Genomic DNA, 21,538 nt, shown 5'->3' with positions numbered 1-21,538 from the left:
TTTCTTAAACATTCCAAAAAACATGTTTTTGTAATATTGTATAATACGTAAAAAAATAACAACAACACGACAGCTATGAGCCAACAGTGAAATAGTATGTTAGTTCATTCATTCATTCGTCTTACAATATAGGTGAAATAAAGACAGATAATGCCTTATTTAGAGGCTGTATTGTCTCTGCCGTGTTCTCTCCCGTTATATGGATATACACAGATCTCGAGTGATCTTAATATCGTCCGAAGGACGCCGACTTTCACCAAACTGTTATTGGTGAGTAGATGAACGTATTTTATGCCAGAAATAAGGTCTAGGTTTAAAAATAAAAACGTGCTTCACCTTTAAGGTTAGCTAATTAACAAGCCTGTGTTGTTCCAAAGTCTGATTACCTTCCAAATCTGACCCACTTTGTTGTCTCATTTGATAAAGTAAAACAATTATAGTCCTTTCAAATAATCAGTGAACAAATGAAAACATGTTAAACCTTTCATTATGTCAAGTAGAAATGGATGCATGTTCTCCTTGTGCATGCATGTGTTTTCTCCAGGTATTACAGCGTCCTCCCACAGTCCAAAACAGATCTAATTTGTCCCTGTGTTTACTCTGAGTAGCGACCTGTCCAGGCTGCATCTCACCTCTCCCCCAGGAATAAGCTCCAGCTGCCCCACAACCCAGAAAAGCAAGAAAATGAAGAAATGAATGGAGGCTTTTCGTGGTGTATGCATAGAAACAGGATCCTGAGGTTTAGTACACTCACAAAAGGCCCATGAACAAACCCAATTACTCAGTTAAGCATTCACTTATTGAGATTTTAGGAATGTCGTTCTTCTTTAAAGTGAAACAAATTCTTTGACAACAGAGATTAACACCGATCCTGTTTCCCCCCTCAAGGTTCTTCTTCTTCTTTAACAATTTTGACACTCATAATTGTTGTGACTGTTATTCATGTTAGTCATTAATAATGCACAGAGCTTTAAAATCCAGTCTCCCTCTTTAGGCTCCTGGGGGTTTAATCATTTCTAAACCAATCAATATCCTCTCAGCGGCTGTCCAAACGTGTTGCGCCGTTTCGCTTGGTTACCTTCCCCCCACTATTCCTGTACACACATAAACAGTCACACTTATTCAAAGGAACCAGCTGATTTTGGCGAGCTATAAAGAAATCATATTAATCCAACAGACCCGAGGAGTTGCTAGATTAATATGAACAGTGTTCCATTTTTCTTTGGCCCATTCACCCAATGATTCTACAGGTGACCGGTACCGATTCCAAGCACCGTTATGTCAAAGATAGCAAAACTGTAACTAATTCCGTCGTTCCTTCGGTGTTTTATTTTCTTCGAGGAACAATTTAACTGATGTAGAAGTTTTTTTGTCACAATAAGAGATGAACACTTGACACCAACAAGGAAAAAACTGACCTCAAAATGAAAAATGTATTCCTGATGAGAACATCCATCTTAACCTCGGACTACGGGACACTTTTGCAGGTCTAGCACACACACACACACACACACACACACGCACACACACACACACACGCACACACACACACACACACACACACACACACACACACACACACACACACACACAGAGAGAGAAAGATATTGCAGCATCACTCAGTCTGGTAAAGATAATGCAATAAAGCGATAGCAGAGATACTTCAGAATTTTGGATCCCGTTGATGAGACTCTGTGTAGTCTGCCGTCCACAACCTTTTTTCTTTTGATGGGAACAATTTTCTCTACCGGCCCTACAAATTGAATTTTCCTCCAGGACAATAACTGGTATTGCATCTTGCATCTGATGAGCACGCAGACCTGACTCTGAAAGGAGTAACTGATCTGCGAGCTCCACCGATCATTGATTTCTATTTCGCAGAGTCTTTCCTTTGGAGCGACTATATTCTGTCTTTGAGCAGGGAGACTGTCTCCATCATTTAGAGGAACCACGGAGAAATAACCTACAAGTTAACATTGAAATGTCAATACTGTATATCACTGTCCAAACATGCGGATCAATCACTTAAAAGGTAGGTAAGAGGCACATTAAACATGGGACTTTATTGGTATTTATAGCTTTTATTGCTTTATCTGTCTTTTATGCTGCAGCTAAGCTTCCTTGTTTTCATTCACCGGTCTCAGTTTAATTTAGATTAAACTGAGGGGTCCAAACTGTTCGTTAACTGGTCAAATATTCATCCAAGAAAAGTGTCTCTGCAGAGGTAGAATGACAGTTTAATTGTTTTTTCAGATTGATTATCTCGTCATATACTTGATGGTGTACTTAATGTTTACCCTCCTGCAAAGATGTGTTAAAGTGAGGCCCGGCTGCATGAAAGCAGCCCAACGATATGCTGATGACAGATCGCCAACGCCGACTGAAAATAATGACTTTGTCTGTGACTGAGCTGCTGGGCGTGTCTCCTTCATTCATCTCCTCTCTCTGTCTGATCGCTGCGACTCGTTAAAGATGGGGGTGGGGATGGTGAACGTGGGTGGGGGTTCACAGGTGCAGCCAAACCGGGATGGTTAATGGCGGCTCCTGATCAATTATGGCTCATCTAAGTCAGTGTGTCTATACATATTTAATGACGATCTGGGGATGCAAGCCTGGCAGCTTAAACCCTTCACCCCGCACCTCCCACCACAGAACCCCCCCCCCCCACACACACACACCCCCCCCACCACCACCACCACCAGCCCGAGGCCCCAGATGAAAGGGAGGTTTGACTTTTTAGCGCCCTGTACCGGTTAGCTCCGGACAGGAGGGTGGGGTGCCTCAGCGGGGGGGCCTGGCCAGCTTCAGACAGAAGCTCCTGGTTCCTGTTAGTCTTTGTCTTCCAGCACTGCTCTGCCTGTCTGCCATCCTATCCAGTTTTATATTATATATATATTCATTTATCTATTTCTCCATCTATCCGGTTATTCCTGCAGTTTTCAATCAAATCACCTGTCAACGTTTTATTTTAGATTTCTTATATTCTGCAAGTTTTCCAGTACCTTTTAGTCTGATATGAGTTTTTCTTTCATTTCCATGATTATACAACAAAAGCCTTTAATGCAATCGAACGGAACCAGTGTCGACGGTGACATTTTTGCTAAAGGGTGCAGAGGTCCTGCAATTATGGCGTCGGGGGTTGGGAGGGAGGAGTGGATGCTGGCCAGGAGCAGTTTTTCTTTGTAGTCGGTTTCCACCCCTCCCTTCCGAGGACTGAACTGAAGTGAGCAACACGCTGCTGTCATAACCACACATTTCTGAGGCAAACTTTGATTGTTTCAGCATGTGGCTTTTTGTTGCTTTTACAGCATCTGGACATTTAATTAAATGTACCGTCGTCGTTAATCAGATTGGGTTCCGTTTCAGTTATCGAACCTACAGCCCAGATGGTTTTCCCATTTTGTTGCACATCAAAAAAGAGTAAAAATGTAAGTGAATATGGCAGCGCTGGAGACAAAGACGCACCGGAGGTGTCATCTTCGTGGAAAAGACTTGCTCTGATGAAATATGGCGAGGCTTGAAGCATCAAACACGCCACCTTATCTTAGAGCAGATTTTAAATTGGTGAGCTCACAAAAAGAATCTCCTGGCTCAAAAATGCTAAACTCAGAGAGCGCCCTGATCAAACAGATCAAAGTGTCTTCTCAACCTGTAAGCATACTTCTTAAAGCCCCCCTAAATCCTTTTTTTTGGTAATGATAAGAAAGTTTGATGCAAGAATTCGTTAATTCTTAAACCTGAAATGTCATCCCTTGAGGGTAGAGACGAGGCACTGATGACTGCGTCTGCTTTCAGCGACGTTACAAAGAGGATCACGCTTTATTTTAACAGCCTTCTTCTTCTTTGATGTAAAAAAGTTTTGTCTACCACCCAGGCTTTTTCATACAGGGCAAAGCAAAGTAAAGCTGTATTAGTTTATTCGTGTTAGCTTCTTCAGAAAAGCTCACAACAGTAACTTATCTTGCCTTTATAAAGCTGCTGCAGCTGTGTTAGCTCTTACACATACAGCAGACAAAGAGCGACATCAGCATTATTTCAGAGAGGTGTTTGAGAGTTAACATCAAATATCCATTTGTGTCTAATCTTGGTTTTGGCTCCAGCTTGTTAGTATATTGCAGAGGAGCTTAAGATGCTTTAAAAGACGAGTAAAGAGGAGATGAGCCGAGTTCGGGCTCTCTGTGGGAGTCTCATTATAGGCAGTGTTTTTCACACTCGTTTGATCTTTGAAAATACTAAGAAAATATTTCATATTCAGTTGTAGGTAACAGTACATTTTAGGGCAAATATGTTTAAATAAAAATCAAACAAATTTCAGGAAAGTTGGTATTCCAGGTGCGGCGCAGAAAAACTTTGCCTCCATGTCAACTTTATGCAGCAATAAAATTTTCTAATTACGTTTTGAATGGCTCAGATGCACATTTAAGTGCATAACAATGTTTTACATTCAGCCATAAAGCCGAACTCAGTGTTCCAGCAGCAGAGAGGTGGAGCCATAATGATGCTTTTTACAGGGTGCTCACTGGTGGTGGTTACAAAGGAAAGGCCAACAAGTTGGAAGAATGACAGCGGAGAGAAAGTTAACAAAGCTACCAGCTCCTCCCCGAAGAATGCACTCCTCTTCCAGTGTGGTGTCATGTCCCTCGTAACCTTTTAGATCTGCTCCCCTGTCCGTTGGAGCTCTCATCATTGCTCTGTGGTTGATGAATCTGTCATACAGTGTTCGGCTCAGCCCGGTGCTTTGTTGCTAATGTTGTGCTGCAAAACAACACATTGCTATGACATCAGTCACAACAAAACACTGACAACAGAAGACCAGCTTGGAAATTTCAAAAATACCCCGAACAGCTTTCTTCTGAGGAGTAAATATGATACTGAACAGTAGAACGCTTTGCAGAGGTCCGGCCTCTATCCATCGGGAAATGTTAAGAGGCAGCACATTGTGATGTGCATGTAGACAAAGACATTACTGTCATGTATGCAAACAATGCAGCTGTTTAGTGAGTGTTCAGGCAGAGGGTGTAGTGTCTCTGCAGCTACAATTAACTTTCATTTAACCAGCAGTTACTTTTTTGTACCCTGGACTCCAAATCCCTCACTCCTCAGTGTCCTTTACATGATGTCTTCATTCACCAATTTAGTAACAATACTATATTGTAATAGCTATATACATACAGGGGTTTTGTTGATCTATAGCTATGATAATTTGAATTTATACAAATTGAGCCATGCTTTGCAATGGTAATTATGTACATACTTCTCCAAACAGAAGAAAGAACAGCAAGCTGCATGTATGATTGTGACGGGTACGGCCAACTTTCACACTTTGAGGTGAGGCTGATGCTGAGTTGTTGAGGAGGTTGTCCTCCTCCCTAAAATGTGCCTGTGCAGCATTTGTTCATGCAGGCGCTTTCGGCCAGTAACTATACCTCTAGTGTTCGTGAGAGCAAAATCGTAGGAGTAAAACTGGCACCCAAGACTGTGCAGTCACATTGTGAAAAGATTTTTTTTATTTATCTCTGACCATGACTGCTTTCTTACTCCTAACAAAGTAATGGTATTGGAAAAAACGAAACCAAGAAGTGACAAACGTGTAATCGTAGGAGATGGAGCCTCATTGATGGAGTGTGTGTTAGTCTCGATTTCAAGTCCCACAAAGGTTCATGGTTGAAAGTGTCAAGACCGCCTTTTACCTGATGAGGACTTTGTGACTTTCCAATCAGAAAACCTAAGGTTGACATCTGCTCTGATGTGGAAACACTTATGTAAACATATTTCCTTTCTATCGCTTGTAGGGTTGTAGCGATACGCTAATCTCACGATACGATACACGATATTCAGCCAACAATTCTATTCGATACACTTACATCATTTTCTGAAAAAAAAGGGACAGTGTGATTTGACATGAATCGTCGCTGATTGGACTGGTGGTCCGTCCTTTGACCCGGAAGGACAACACCACCAGACAAACAGAAACAATTGTGAGAGCTGTGCCCTTTATATAACATTTTTATGAACTAATTTATCACTGTTTTGTATAATGTGACCCCGCTGGCCTTCATTATATTATATTAATGTTCTGTTTTCACTAATTGTAACGTCTGACTTTTCAATAAAGTTTGCTTTAAAAAAAAAAGAGAAAAAAAAGAGAAAAGAAAGAGAAAAAAACGATACTCGCGGCTGAAAATCGATACTTTATCGGCAAACAAAATATCGAAATATATCACAGTATCGATAAAATTGCTCCACCCTAATCGCTTGTAGGGGCGGTGCTTAGTTAGGATCCATATAAAAGGATATGAACAAATCACCTATATGACTGTTTCACATATGTAATATAGGTGGGTGGATTTGTTGTGCCCCAGAAGGAAGCTTTGGTATTTGTGGTCGACCACCAATCTGTCTCTTCCACCCCCAGCTTCCCCAGCCCTTGGGCAGTGTTCCGTCCCTCACGAGCAGCTTTTGATAAAACATTTGCTCAATGAGTGAATGTATTGTCACTGTGTGCAGAAAAGGAGATTATTGGTTGATGTTTAATGGAGTAGAATCAAAGTGGTAAAAAGAATGCTCGTAACAGAGCTGTAAATCTTTGTATTGACAATTCGGCCTCGTTCAAAAGTTTATTACTAAATTGTTGTGATGGTCATTGCTTGCTGGGATACATTCAGAGGCAACATTTATTGATTTAAAGTAGTATCTAATTTATGAACTGCACTGGCTGGGTGGGCTGAGTTGTCATAACCCAGTGTCACATCAAAACGTGATACCAAGAGCAAAAACTGTGAAAAAACAACAAAAACAAGGAGGCATGTCGTGCTGTCATTTAGAAAATGAGTATTTAGAGCTAAATTGTGGTGGAGTTATGTACATGACTGTTAAGCATGAGAAGAGAGTTCAACTAATTTTAAAATGTAATTTTCTGGTTTCTGTTCCCATGCAGTTGCTGTTTTACAGATTAAAAACAATATGATTAAGGTTGGGAAACATCATGGCTTGCATTAAAACTGACGCTTTTATAATGTACCGTATGAAAAACTCTTTTTTCTGAAGTCCTGCCCACTCAGCAAAGCCATGTGTTGGACATATGAACCCATGAAATACATCATTTTGACAGCTGCGCTGGATTGCATGAAAATCAAATGACAGAATTCATGTTGATCTGCATGAATACAATGTGACTTGTGACTACAATGTGACAAAACAATACTTTCCATTGTGACTTTATACATTTTCTGCTTTAGTTCAGACTACTTGTCAGGTGTGAACAGCAAATAAATGTCCCGCTGGATGAAAGGTTCACATTTTGGCAACATACTGGAAAGAAAAATCTAATTAAATCAAAATAAGAAAACTATGTCGCAAGACTGAAATCTTTCTCTAACCACAGCCGATACCTGCCAGTGCCAACATGCTAAATAAGAGACTCTGAATGAAAATAAAGTCCATGTTTATGTTTTTGTACCTAAAGAAGTGATGGTGAATCAATGCAGCATCCACCTGCCTGCAGTCTAGCATGTGTTGGATGGATGGATTGAAGAATGAGCTCAAAGGCCAGAGCAACACAGAAGCATGTTGTCTAAAGCAGAGTTTTGTCTTGGGTGTCCCAGCCTCACATATGGGAAGGCAGTTTGATTCTATAACCAATTAGGTTAAAGGATTCCCATAAAACAAAAGGTAGAAGAAAAGTAAGGAACATTTATTTTGTTTTATCTTGTGAAACATAAATTACATAGAACTTCATCTTCACTGGTTTACACTGTGTCTCAGTGTAACCTTTCTCTGTTAGCAGAGCAAACTTTAGACTCGTTTGTTGGTATCACTCGGTCCAGTGCTGAAAGGTTATGAGCCGGTTATCACTGCTATCTCTTATTCTTCATGTGTGACTTCTGCTTGCAGTTCGTATTAAATATCACTGAGTTCAGGATTTAGACGATGCAAGAAAACAGTCAAAACGTATATTTGACACCGTTTGGAGTGTTTTTAACATGGATATTATTATATATTTGTTGCATTTAAGACCTTTTAAAGGACAAACAGATCTGTTCACCCAGTTTAGTTAGCTCACAAAGCTCCCGCTTCATCCTTTCATGCAGGGTTGAGGGCTGGCTCCAGGATACGCCGACTTAATGAGCTACAAATTGTGTTGTAAGAATGCCTGTAGCTTGTTCGCATGCTAACTCCAGTATGTCAAAACTGTTTGTTCTTCATATTCTGTTGATGAATATTTGAATAGTTCAACCATTATAAATCTGTGCATAAATATAGATGGACATAGATATGTTTTTGGAAAAATAAGAAATTATAAATGCTCCTTAATGTGTTATATGTCAACAGTAAGTGTAATCCAGCCAGCTGCCTCAAAAAGATTAGTCGTCGTTGTGGTTTTTTTTTAAGGAGACAAAGGAATTAAAGCACATTTTCTTGCCTCTGGTAGCCAACTTAATCCAGTCTTATTTTGTGCAAATTATACCACAGATGCTGAAGATAAATTTTCACCACGGCGTTGTCCTTCATCTGATGCTACATTTCAAATTATTTCATGAAAAGCAACGAGCAAAAAAGGAAAACAAACAAAGCTTACACTGCTCTTTGTTCGGATGTATGATTGAATTTGAAGCGAACGTAATATTTTAGAAATATATCTTTTAAATTGAGAAATGTCTGATAGAAGTTTTTGGTTCTTATCCTGTACAGCACAAAGGCAAGGTGGTCCGTGTGTGGGAGAGCAGAGCCTTGAACACTGCTCCAATTACACGTTGTGCCTTGTTGTGCTCGAATCATACATATTCTGCCTAACCAGACATTATTATAGTTTAAATACTGAATTAAAAAAACATTCAGGGATTTTGAATAGGAATCGATGTGAGTACTCCACAGCAAAGGATTCTGTTTAGTCTCTGTCTTTGATCCCGTTTCCTCCCTGATGTGATGCCTCCACACACCCACATGAACAGCAGTGATGCCCTTTGCCTTTATGATTATTATTTCTTACTCGATAAAGTTTGAGTTGTCGTTGCTCAACAGCTCCTCACCGACACAGAGTCCTTTTATTGATAACAATCATAACGTCAGGCGTCAGTTTTCAGCAGGCTGCGTTCCACCACATGGTCACTTTGTTTTGCTGCAGGACACATGCAGTCCTAAAATCCTGTGTCTGCGTTGGAAACTGATGCAGGGGGCTCCTTACCAAGCTTCAGTGTATGATTAGCTCAGAGTGAGAATGGATTGAATGCATCACCACAGGTGTGCCAGCGAGAAATCTGAAGATTACATTGTTGAAGTACAGTGTGAAAAACTGAGCTGCATGTTTATCACTGTGGCTACATCAAGATAAATTAAATTAAAGGAAATTAAATCCATCACTTCAGCAGGAAACCACTCTCCAGCTTGTTTCTTTTAGACTGCATTGCGACGTAATAGTTTGGAAAAAGCAACATGAACTGAAATATCTTGGTGCAACGTGGCCTCAGAGTTAGTGGAGTTTGATACAAAGTTTCCATAGAAACTGAAAATTATTTAATATTCGAGGGCTTTCCGGCTTGGCTGATCAGTTTCGGATTAAACCTGCTGCTGAGAGATCAGAGCATGACAAAATGTCAGTTGAAATGCTTTTTTTTTTTTTTTTTTAAACACCATGTTTTTGCCTTTCTGAACAGGGATGATTCAACAGTTTAACGAAATCAAGGAGACGCATGAGCATACCTCATTATAAAGCTTTCGTACCTGCTGCTGAGCTCTGACGCTGCCTCAGATGCTATAAATAACGGAGAGCACAAGTCTCTCAGAGACACAGTCAAGTTTACATGCTGAGACTTGTGTTCAGCTTAAATTTAGAGAGCTCGGCATTTTAATGCCGTCGCTGTTTTACAGACGCTTCCCGGAGACGTCTGGTTTGATCTGTGGCTTTGCTTGCATCCAAAAATCTATTTGAGGTTGTTTCTCGTGTCCCATACGGCTGAAAAAGCAAAGATAAAGCAAAACTGCAGCGAACGATAAGTGTGCACGTTGATTAGTTTTACATGTGAACAAGAAAATGTAATGCATCTATGATTCTCTTCGTGTGAACGAATGTGAACCTAGGGTATGTGTGAGTTTGCGTGAATGATCGGTGAGGGTGATGTGCGTTGGAGGGTTTGGTTGTATGCTGCCAAGGCCAAGAGAGTGGTTCATGGGAAAAGACTGTGTTTATCCTGATTTAGTCAAAAAATAAACGTGCCAACAGCTGTCGCACTGGGCATTCTCCACGGACTGGCGAGCACAGATGTAGTGTGTGTGTGTGTGTGTGTGTGTGTGTGTGTGTGTGTGGGTGCGCATATGTTTTTGAACCAGCTCCTGTCATCACCATTTGCCGTTAGGCTTCAACAGAGCCCAATAATAAATCCACCAAATTAAATTTGACTAATCAAATTACTGCGAGGCTAAATGAAGAGCCGTTCACCGACGGTGAAATGAGACTTGTTCAGTTCCAGGGAACGCAGTGCAATGCAGATTTGTTGCAGCGAATACTTTTACAGCGTTTACTGGGGAGAAGAAAACCATAACATGATCGTTCAAATCCTCTGCCATTAACATCCGATAAATCTTTCAGCCTGCATCTGTTACAGTAAGCCCACCAGACAAATGCACAGTACATGCCAGGGGAAACAATAAAGTACATTGCTTGTAAAAACAGGAACGACTTAGACTTTCAGCATTATTCATACAAAATAACAGATGTTGAGCTGGTGCTGCCTTAGAAGTCATTCAAGTCTTAGTTAGAGTTAAAGTGTCGCTGCAACCTGTTCCCACTCTTAGGGCATCGAACACTGTCGAGCCACTGGCATTTTGCAGCACAATTTGTTCTTTATAGCGATATACGACAGGAAATTTACATTATAATGGACTGTTAGATGAAGAGCGAGCAACAAGCCAGTGGAGAAAAAGAGGAGAAAGTCGCAGGACTTACAAACTTCCATCTTGAGACAGCTGCTTTTGCACTTGCATGTAATCATTCACTCTGAGATAACGTTTGGTTTCACTTCCTGTTTTTCACACTGCTTGGTAAAGCACAACAACTCTGTTAACTTTAAGCACTAAGATTAGTTTTGGTTTATAAAGTTTCCACTCAATGCCCACTTATGGAGCTTTAATATTTGCTGATGTAAAAGAAAGAAAAAAGGCATGATCACTACACTGATGATTATTAGCTATTGATGAAACCTTGTCAGTCCAAATGTTCCAATCTATTGATCTTTTCCGTAGAGGCTACAGTTTCAGGATCGCAATATCTGGACCCTGAAGTGCCAAAAGTTCTGCGTTATTTCAACGTATTGCCATTAGATCATGTGGAAAATGAAAGCCCTGACACTGCAGCCTCCTCTATAATGGATCTATTTGAGTTCTTTTGATAGGACATGGTAGTGTCTTAAATTTTAACAGCAGCTATGTGAGCTTGTAGTCATTCAGCTGGCCCGTCTGCTTACAAATCGAGCAGTAGTGCATACCCTTAAAACAGATCTTAGGTTATGGGTTGTGTTTTTGATGATTGGTTAAATTTGTATTCACTATGTGGACTGCATGTCTGAGCTCCTAGATTAGTTGTTGATCTGGTCAATTTGGATGCCGGAAATCAAAATAATAACAAATGATTATTTATGATAAAGTTTGAGAGGACGCAAATTATGTTTTATTTTCTGAGCGGATACAACAGAAGGAGATGGCCTTAAAATAAATGAAAAAGTTAAGAGAATTTTGGCAGTCATGCAGAGCGTTATTGATCAAATCAATCAGGCACAGTCTGAGTGCTTTCAACAAGCATTCATTGGCAATTCAAAGTGAACATGGTGATAAAACTGCTTTAAACATTATCTGGCATTTAGCTGAATTACAAACTCGAGTTGTCTCAAATATTACGACACTTCACTTCATGCTCACAAAGGGAGCCTGATCCAGAACTGAAATACATCATTCCAAAACACAACTCTGCAGCCTGGCGAAGCAAACATCTGGGGCCAGGTGCATTAAACCGTTGCAGATTTAGGACTTAAACACACAAAGGCAGAAATGTTCATACTAATTCTTTATGCCAGATTTATAAAACTATGTGAAAGTATGATTCTTGTTAATAAATCTCAGTCATGACAGTTTAAGCACATTTTTAACCTCACATGGAAGCAGAAACCTCTAGAATTTAACATTTATGAATACATGTTATGTATCTCAAGTGTGCATTGTTTGCACAGCAACAAATTAAACGTGAAAATGAAAGCAACATTAAAAGAGAAGCACGTTTTTTTAAAACCTGGACCTTATTTCTGGCATAAAATACGTTCATCTACTCACCGATAACAGTTTTGGTGAAAGTCGGATCACTATTTAGATCACTCGAGGTCCACGTATATCCATATAACGGGAGTGAACAGGACAGAGACAATACAGCCTCTAAATAAGGCATTATCTGTCTTTATTTCATCAATACTTTAAGATGAATGAATGAATGAATGAACGCGTACTATTGCACTGTTAGCTCAGAGCTGCCGTGTTGTTGTTATCAGGGGCTATCGGGGGGCTTCTGGGAGCTTTCTACACACGATCTAGTGGGATGACTTCATCGACGTGCACCGCTGCAGCACAGCTCATTCAGTCCGGTAGGGACGTCCATCGTACTCAAAGTTGATGATCAAAGTTGACTCAAATCTGATAAATATCCTGCCATGTTGCACAAAACTAGCAGCAGCAAACTCCGTGTGAAGTTAGCCGACCGTCACAGAGCACGGAGTAAATAAGCTGTGCTTTAGCGGCGCGCGCCAATGTTGTCATCCCAGTAGACGCGTGTGTAGAAAGCCCCCCGATAGCCCCGGATAACAACAACACAGCAGCTATGATTCAATTCTCAATTGATTAATTTTTTCAATCGTGAATTAATCTAAAAAAGGTGAAATAAGAATGCAACAGGTGATCAGATCTGTAAGTTTAGAGCAAACAGAGATAAAAAAAAAGAAATGGTGGTATGATCACTGGTGGAATTACATCCTTCTGGGACCTGAAATACTCTGAAAGTATCATGCTTTGAATTTGTTGCTGTATAATGACCAAGAAACCAAATCTGTGGAGAGTTGTACATAGATTTGTAACTTCAGGGACCCCCTTTTGTTGGTCCCCAATCTTGAAGAAGATAATAAAAACAGAATAAAAGTCAGGTATACCCTCCCTACTTCCTAGTTAATTTTATTTTTGTTTATGTCTTTAAAATAATTATTGTATTTCTTGATTAAAGCAAATAATTTATATTCTGATGAATAATTTCTTCTGTCTTACAACTACCAAGCTGATAATGGCAGGTTTTTTAGTGAGGTTAAGGGGTCTCCAAGGAGGCAGAGCATACGTAATGTTTCCATTAAGCTTGGCCTCTTCTCTTTGTTCCCTCACCCCGTCCCTCCAGGGTAACACTACAGAGGTTCCCAAGTGGCTTATTTGCTTCTCAGGCATTGCAGTGTCCTTTCAGCAGCCCTCAAGCCAGAGCTGTGAGAGTATTGCCTTGTGGCACCGCATTCAAGTCCTCTTATCATGCTTAAGTCGGGCTGCTCTCTAAGACCTCGGATACACCTCTCAAGAGCCCGACAAAGATGTTGAGGTGAAAGGAGGGTCAAACCAGAGAACTTAAATCGTCTGAAAATGAAGACAGATGGAAAAAGCGAACGTGAAGACATGGAAATACACTAAGAAACACAAAAAAAAGAGGAAGCACCTTTTTAATAGAGGTCGGGTCATGCAGAAGTGTGTTTTGTTTGATGCCTCAAGAGACAAACTTTGTTTTTTTGGCTTTAACAGTGATGTGAAATTTCATGATTCGAGTGAAAGTTAAATGACAACACATCAGCAATTTTACTAGAATAAAAACCGATTTTAAAACCTAGTAAATGAATTATTCATCGTTTTACTTCTCTCTTGTGTCGATCCAAGTAAAGACCAATTTGAAACATGCTTTTCCTTCTAAGTACATGGTTATTCTCTATGTTTACCTCCCAAAAACAATGAACCTTAACAATTACTTGTCACTGGCTGTAGCCTCAGAACCGGAGATTTACAGGCAACCGTCACAGCCATGTCACAAAAGATTAGAATCCTCTCTCATCTTACCATCAATACTGTATACTGAGTGCCCCGACTGCAGATAAACAGGATGACAAAGCCTGTAATTGATTGCCAAAGTGCCACATCTGTCACACAGATAAAAACAGGAGGTGATAATATGGAACAATGTGTGAGAATGTGATTTGGTTTCCTTTTAGCTTGAAGTAAAAAAAAGATCCATGCAGATCTTTATCCTTCCATCAATTCATGAAAGTTTTGTTGTTCCTAAATGCTGATTGCAGCAGCGACCTGCCTCTTACTAAGTGAGTTGCATATATTCACAGCAGAGGCTTTGCAGTACAATTAGTTTGTCTTCTGTTGGCTACTGAGCAGCTGCACTGAACAGGTGGTGGGTAAATGCCCCGCTCAAGCACACTCAAAGGTCTTTGTTTCATGGCTGTAATACACATTACCTTTTCTCTGTCCAGATTTGACCAAATGTTCACTAACCACTATGTGCATGAAATGAGAATGAATCCACTTTTCTTTTACAAGATATTTTGTAATAAAATGGAATTAAGTTCCTTTGATGCAACAGAATCGATAACAGATCTCAACAAGGCAATTCTAGCAGCCAATTTTTCTTTCTTCCTGTATCCCATTTCTTATGGTTCAGGGTTCGGTTGATCTCGATCCAGAGAGACACATCTCCATCTCTCTTTTTCTGAGCTGGCAGGAGGCTTTTCAGTTAAGAAAGCAACTCACTGAGGGCTTCAAGGTTTCCCCTTCAAAGAACTTTAACAAGCACAAACACCAAAGCAGAACAGAAGCCGTAATGCTCTCTTTTGAATCAACAGCCTATGGATACATTACATTTTTATGTGTTTCTTTCATCTCCCCAGAACAGAGGAAACATTTTGTACATCCACCTTCACGAGACAGGTGTTGGAGATGAACTAGCGGGTGCTAAGTTGCAAAAAAAGTAAAGGTCATAAAAGGTGCTGTGAAACACTGATGTGATCAGGTCTTGAGCGTGATCAGGCCCCCTCCCCTTGCTAATATACTTCTCTTCACTGCTTAACTTTAAGAAAATGCATTTGCAAATGTGTACTTTGATCACATCTTCAAACGATTATGGTTAAAAGTTAAGAGTAGACACTTAGGGTTAGAATTAATGTACATGGTTATATTCATGTGTTAAAAATAAAGTGCCTAGAGATGGCAAACTTCCTATTGACATGGATTACACTGTTTAACTGGTTGCAACTCCCCACATAGCAGACTGGTCTAGGCCAGATCTGGCATCAAGCCGGCACTTCTGGCTACTGCTGGCATGGTAAGTGGTAAGTGAACCGGATGTGGACCAGATCTGGCAACAGTTCTGGCCCACATGATGCATTACATCTGGCCCACATACCACAAAGAATGACAGCCCTTTACTGGTCCAGATCCGGTTTGCCAGAGCTGGTCCACATCCGGTCTGCTATGTGGGGTGGGTCCTGTTGTGGCGGTACACAGAGCAACTGCACCACAATGTCCCTTGGAAACCCTTGTTTCCAGTCGTTTCCACTGTAAACTATCAAAGAATCAAACAGAAAGCCATCTTTGGAAAGATACGGCGAAGGTTAGGCCACTCACGGAATTGGACAATTGGAATCCTAGTCAGTCAGAGTTCATTGAACTTCTGGGAAAGTAATGTGACATTCAGACGTTCCCAATGTTGTTGCAATGGTAGTCTTAATAAGTTTTAACTTGAGAAAACACCAACAGATTATATGTAGAGAATGTCTGTAGAGATTTTCAATGATCCTGGTCACGATTTACCAAAAGAGCTAAAATTAGTGGAATTGGTTGAGTGGTGGTAGTATTATTACCTTCAGTTTCACCCTAACCCAGGGTTCATTTCTTTCTTTTATCTTTTAGGTTTTGGTAAAAAACTAAAACAACTGAAAGAACTTGATCAGGTTTAGGTAATATGAATAATTGGTAAAGGTCAGACAAATATCTGGGTTGGGCATTCCACTGTTATCTGAAGATGTGCATCACTGTATGATCAATGGAAGATAAACTTGTCTCTTCCCATGGTACCGGCAGATATATTCAACACATTTAATTCAAAGTTAAGAAATCATGGCACACATAACTTTGGGACCAGCCTGATTTGGAAGAGAAATACTTTGAGATGTTGCTTTAATTTTAGATCTGCACATTTTCATCTTGATGCTAACTGGCACAGATTTGCATATATACATATATATATATCTAAAAACGTGCAAAGTTCTTCATATTTGTTCCTAATTTTTTCCAATACTCTCTTTACATTTTGGTTAACTAAAGATAACTAATTCTGACTGAAAGCCCCTCATCTGTACAGATATAAAACAACTACAGATTCTGATGTGTCTGAAGATTATTAACAGCTTCAGAGAGATTAATGTCCTAAACTGGCACCCAAACTGAAATAAAACTGACTAATGTGAGATTTTTGTAGTCTAGTAAGGAGTGTCGACACATTTTTCATCTGTGCAACAATTTTATTTTGAGTCATAGCCCGAGGCAAGTTTGTGACAGGTTCTACATCAGGGGTCAAATCCAAAAAACTACAAGCATATAAAACAGTTTTAGGAGGATTTTACACAAAGTTCTTTTGGTCATATTCAAATAGCTGTGCGTGTGCATAGTCCTTCTTCTTATCAGTGTGAAATGTATCCCTCGGTGTATCATTTACACATAAAAACACTGTTTGCAACACAACTTAGTTGGTATAGTTATGAAATGCAAACAAACTACATCCTAATGCATGACAATTATGCAAAGAAGCAGCTATTTTATGTAACAAAAAACTAAAAAAAAAATCATATTTTACACAATCCTTGATCAATATAATAGTTTTTAAAAGGTTTACATATTAATACAGATGTATGTAAATGTGGAAAATGAAAAAATACTATGATGGTGTTAAAATCCCTTCTGGTTAAATTAAAAGTCTTCAACCTTGTTGATATGTACATAAGATGTTTATATTAATTTGTATATGTCTTAATCTTACAAGACAAATCAAAAAGAAAATCATCCATCCATGGCTGAGGATTTGTGGAGCACCACCTGCAGTGTTGAAAAAGACAAGTTTAGACAGCTTGCATTTTCTAACGGAAGGATCATGGCGAAAAAAAAAAAAAAAGTTGTGAAATGAAGCTTTACAGCCAATTAGCATGCACTGTGAAGAAGTTATGAAATGAGAAGCTTGTAAGTTACAAGGAGCCATCTTCCCCAAGGTGGAGAAGCTGCAGAGATTGTAGTTTCCCCATTTAAAACAGCAGAAAAGACGAAGCCAAAAACAGCTTGGATGTTATTCTAAACATTCATCCAGGTGGCACTGCTTGTATGAGTCGGCATGTTCGTTAATGTTGGTGTGTTTACTTTTTTAAAGTGTTTTCTCTCCGTCCCAGTCGCAACTCCAGCTCTCAGGTGGTGAGTCACTTACTTTACACCATCTTCAACCAGCTGGTGAGCAGAAATCTGTGCCTGACATCTTCTGCCTGTCTTTGGCTGAATATGATCTCTGGTGAAAAGTCAGTGAGTTGCTACCTGTGTTTAAAGTTAGCTGCTCTGATCAGGATTATTATTTCTTGCTGCCAAACTCATTCAAGCTTTAACTAATATTAGCATCAAATTACCAGCTGATAATGTTATCAAGTCAAAGGTTCATATAATCTATCATGTTACCATCCATCCATCCATTTTCTATACCTGCTTAATCCACTTTAGAGTGACCAATCAACCTAGCGTGCATGTTTGTGGACAGTGGGAGGAAGCCAGAGTATCTGGAGACGACCCACGCATACACGGGGAGAACATGCAAACACAGAAAGTTCCCCAGATGGGAATCAAACCTGGAACCCTCTCGCCATGAGGACACAGTGCTAACCACTTCAGCTCCATCATGGCCGCCAAATTGCTGTTTTCCTAAGTGTCCATTCACTAAATGAGAAAAAAAGCTGCCGAGTCATAGCAAAGTCACTTTAAGGTCATAAGGGCTTTTTTTCTGTGTGTTCTTTTGTAGCCTGAGGAACACAGATTAATAACTGATGGAGCGGGACTTTTAGTCATGTCTTACACACAGGATTGGCTGGCTCCACAAGACGTTGTGTACATATCGTCTGAAGTCAGAAGTATGCCTGAGAAATGTCTTCTTTTATAAACACTGGCTCATGTGGGTGCACATCATTTGTACATCTGCCCCCAGGTGTCTTGTCATGCACTGGAAGTAATTTCTGTTTTGTCATCAAGAGCTGCAGCAGCTTTCAATAAATAAGATCAACTGCGGTGCATTACCCGAGTGACAGATAACCTTTGGAAAGTGCAGCGCATAAATGCTTCAGCACTTAGTTTAAAGGCACTAAGAGAAAAAAAAAAGAACCTTTTAAAGTGTCTGCTGCTAAAAACCCTGCAGTGGTCAACTTCTACACAACCTTAAGCTGTTCGTTTACAATGCAGATCACCAGTCAGAGATTATCATATTACCACTTTGCTAAAAGAGAAATCAACACTATGGAATGGAATCATGTTGCATCATATTTGGCTCTTTCACAATGCAGCAAGGAAGTCATTGTCACAGTTCAAGGCCGTGTTGAACCACCACAGCTGAATAGAGTTTCATATCTCTACAAGGGACAAAAAGGATATGATGTCTGATCCCTGCCACCGGGGAGGAGAAAAGGAGGTGGAAGGATATGGAAGACGAGTGAAGTGTGTAGCAGGTGATACACCCAGATGGTCAGGGCAAACAATGAAGAAGTGTGCAACAGAATGGAAGTAAAGCTCCTGAAATGGGAAAGAGAGAAGGCCAGATCTGGGAAATAGATTCCTGTTATATGAGAATCTCGCCTCTCGGATTTTCATCATTAACTTCAGATCCTTTAAGATCAGGGCAAGAAAAAAAGTTCAAAAGAAAAATGTGGGCATTGATTTGTTTAAAAACCTTCATTCATATCTGGATGTCAGTGTAATGAGATAGATTAAAGTAAAAAAAAAACAAAAAAAAAACACCCCAACCTCAGATCTTATGAAGATGTTTTAAGTCCAACTTGATAAAAGTTTACAACAAGACACCAAAGCTGTTTAAGTGTTTAGAGTCTAATATTATAAAACATGTCCAAGGATATGTTGTGTTACTAAAAAAGACCTTCAAGCTCCAGTTTTCTTTTTCTTGTCAGTTTACACGGATGATTGCATGTTCACTGCGTTTGGCAACTCTCAGGCCCTTTTAAAACTATCAAAACTCAATTTGTAGGTCAAATATGTTCCAATACTTAGAGGCAATTGATATCAACGTTTCACTTTTCACCTGATGGAGGTGGCATGTTGTGTCTTTGCCTTTAATCACTCCGAGTTTGCCTTCCAAGGCTTCTCGTTGTCCTTGTGATGTGATGAAAAGCCTACGGGGGGAGGGGGGGGGGGGGGAAATCAGACAAAAGTCGACTGCACCAGGCTTTGATCAAACTCCCACTTCAAAAGCTTAATACACTCATTAAATGATTGATGATTCCTCGTTTGGAGTGGTGTATCACTGATGGCAATTCCAGATGTTTTCTTGGTGCCAAAGAGGCAGCGTGACCCTGGGGTAACCTGCAAATCCGTGCATACAGTGATTACATGTATCGCAGATTGTGAATCAACCTTGTAAGCCGTTCCCCTTCTGTCGTAAATTTCCACTAATTTGGAAAGTATCAAAGCAGGTCTTTCCTGTGGCAGCGGAGTTGGATGATGGGGTTGCAGCACGTGTCGACTGATTGCAAAACTTTATCACGTGGAAAGATCGCGATATCACATCTGCGTGAACTGACCAGGAGCTTTTACCCCAACGGTGTGAATGGATAAGAAAGCATTTCCAGGCCTCTTTAAGGAACACGTGGACACAACGGTGGTGATAAATCAGAGTAAAATTAAATGCGATGGCATGCTGAGAAAATGACAAAGGGGCGAAAAGAAATCATTGAAGTCTTTCATCCACAGAGATGATGCAGGCAAACAATGATTCACCTGAATTAAATCGTTCAAAAGAAGAAGTGAGAGGAAGTGATGAATGAAATAAATATGATTACATGCTGTGACAGTGATTAAAAGCATCTGAAGCATCAGGAAAAATGTGATATTGTAAGTTGATCTCAAAATGCAAATTTCAACATCAAAACTGATGATGCAAGACATTGTAACAGACTGTTGCAGTGAGGAGAGAGTTGAGCCTGAAACTAAAGTTCTGGATCTCTGAGGGTCACGATCTTTGAGTGATGGCCATTAAGAATAAGGCTGCGTTATTTCTTTCTGTCACAGAGCGGCTGAGCTCAGAACTGATGAATATTAATGCTGAAAGGAGCTAGCTGAGATAAATGCCTCTTGGTATCGAGGTATTCTTGGCTGAATTAAATCCCTGCAGTAGACTCCCACGGTGACAACTTTGGATCCCTAAACAAGTACGAAGAGCAGAAGCATTTTGTTGTTTTTGTAGTTCACAATATGGTGGTGCTGCCCCATAATGCACCTCACTGTTATGTCAGTTTCTGTCACGTCCATGGGGTTTTTCCCCATGTTTTTAGTTTTATGTTTTATCATGTTTTACGTTGTTTATGTCTTGGTTTTTGAGTTCATGTTTAGTTAGGTCTTGCTATTGTTTTTCCCCTCACTTCCCATGCCAGGTTATTAGTTTCACTCACGTCACCTGTTTTTCATTGTCCCCAGCTGCACTCACTCACCAATCACTCTCAGTTCACTATTTAGTTTCCAGGCTCCCCTTTCAGTTTGATTTCTTTCCCCGATCTCACCCTTGCCACGCCACGTATTTAAGATAAGTGTTTATTCATGTTATGTCAAGTTCCTTGTTTTGTTTTTCCTTAGCCATGTTTTGTTTTAGTTTTGATATCCGGCTCAGCCGCGCCTTTGGTTAACCTCGTTTTGTTTCGTGAATAAACAAAGTTTGCTTTATACATCTCTTGAGTCCATATCCGTGTCCTGCCAACCCAACACCTGACAGTTTCCAGGTTTTAATGAACATTAGAGCAAAGGACAAGTGCTCGGATCTGTGGAGAGCCATGGCAAAAATGTCAGTTATACATTTTACAAGAATCAAAATAACCTTCAAGCTCTGTTATGAAGTGAAAAAAATATATATACATAAAGTGTTATGTTCTCAGTTAGCACCGTCGCCTCACAGCGAGAGGGTTCCAGGTTCAACTCCCAGCTGGGGCCTTTCCGTGTGGAGTCTGCATGTTCTCCCCGTGTATGCGTGGGTTCTCTCCGGGTGCTCCGGCTTCCTCCTACTATCCAAAAAACATGCATGTTAGGCTAATTGGTGTCTCTAAAGATTGTCCCCAGGAGTGAGTGTGAGCGTGTGTGTGGTTGTTCGTCTCGTTTCTCTCAGTGTGGCCCTGTGATGGACTGGCGACCCGTCCAGGGTGTACCCCGCCTCTCGCCCAATGGCCGCTGGGATAGG

Source organism: Odontesthes bonariensis, chromosome 13, assembly GCF_027942865.1.
Source record: "Odontesthes bonariensis isolate fOdoBon6 chromosome 13, fOdoBon6.hap1, whole genome shotgun sequence".
Taxonomy (NCBI): domain Eukaryota; kingdom Metazoa; phylum Chordata; class Actinopteri; order Atheriniformes; family Atherinopsidae; genus Odontesthes; species Odontesthes bonariensis.
Note: the sequence above shows the minus strand (reverse complement) of the source record.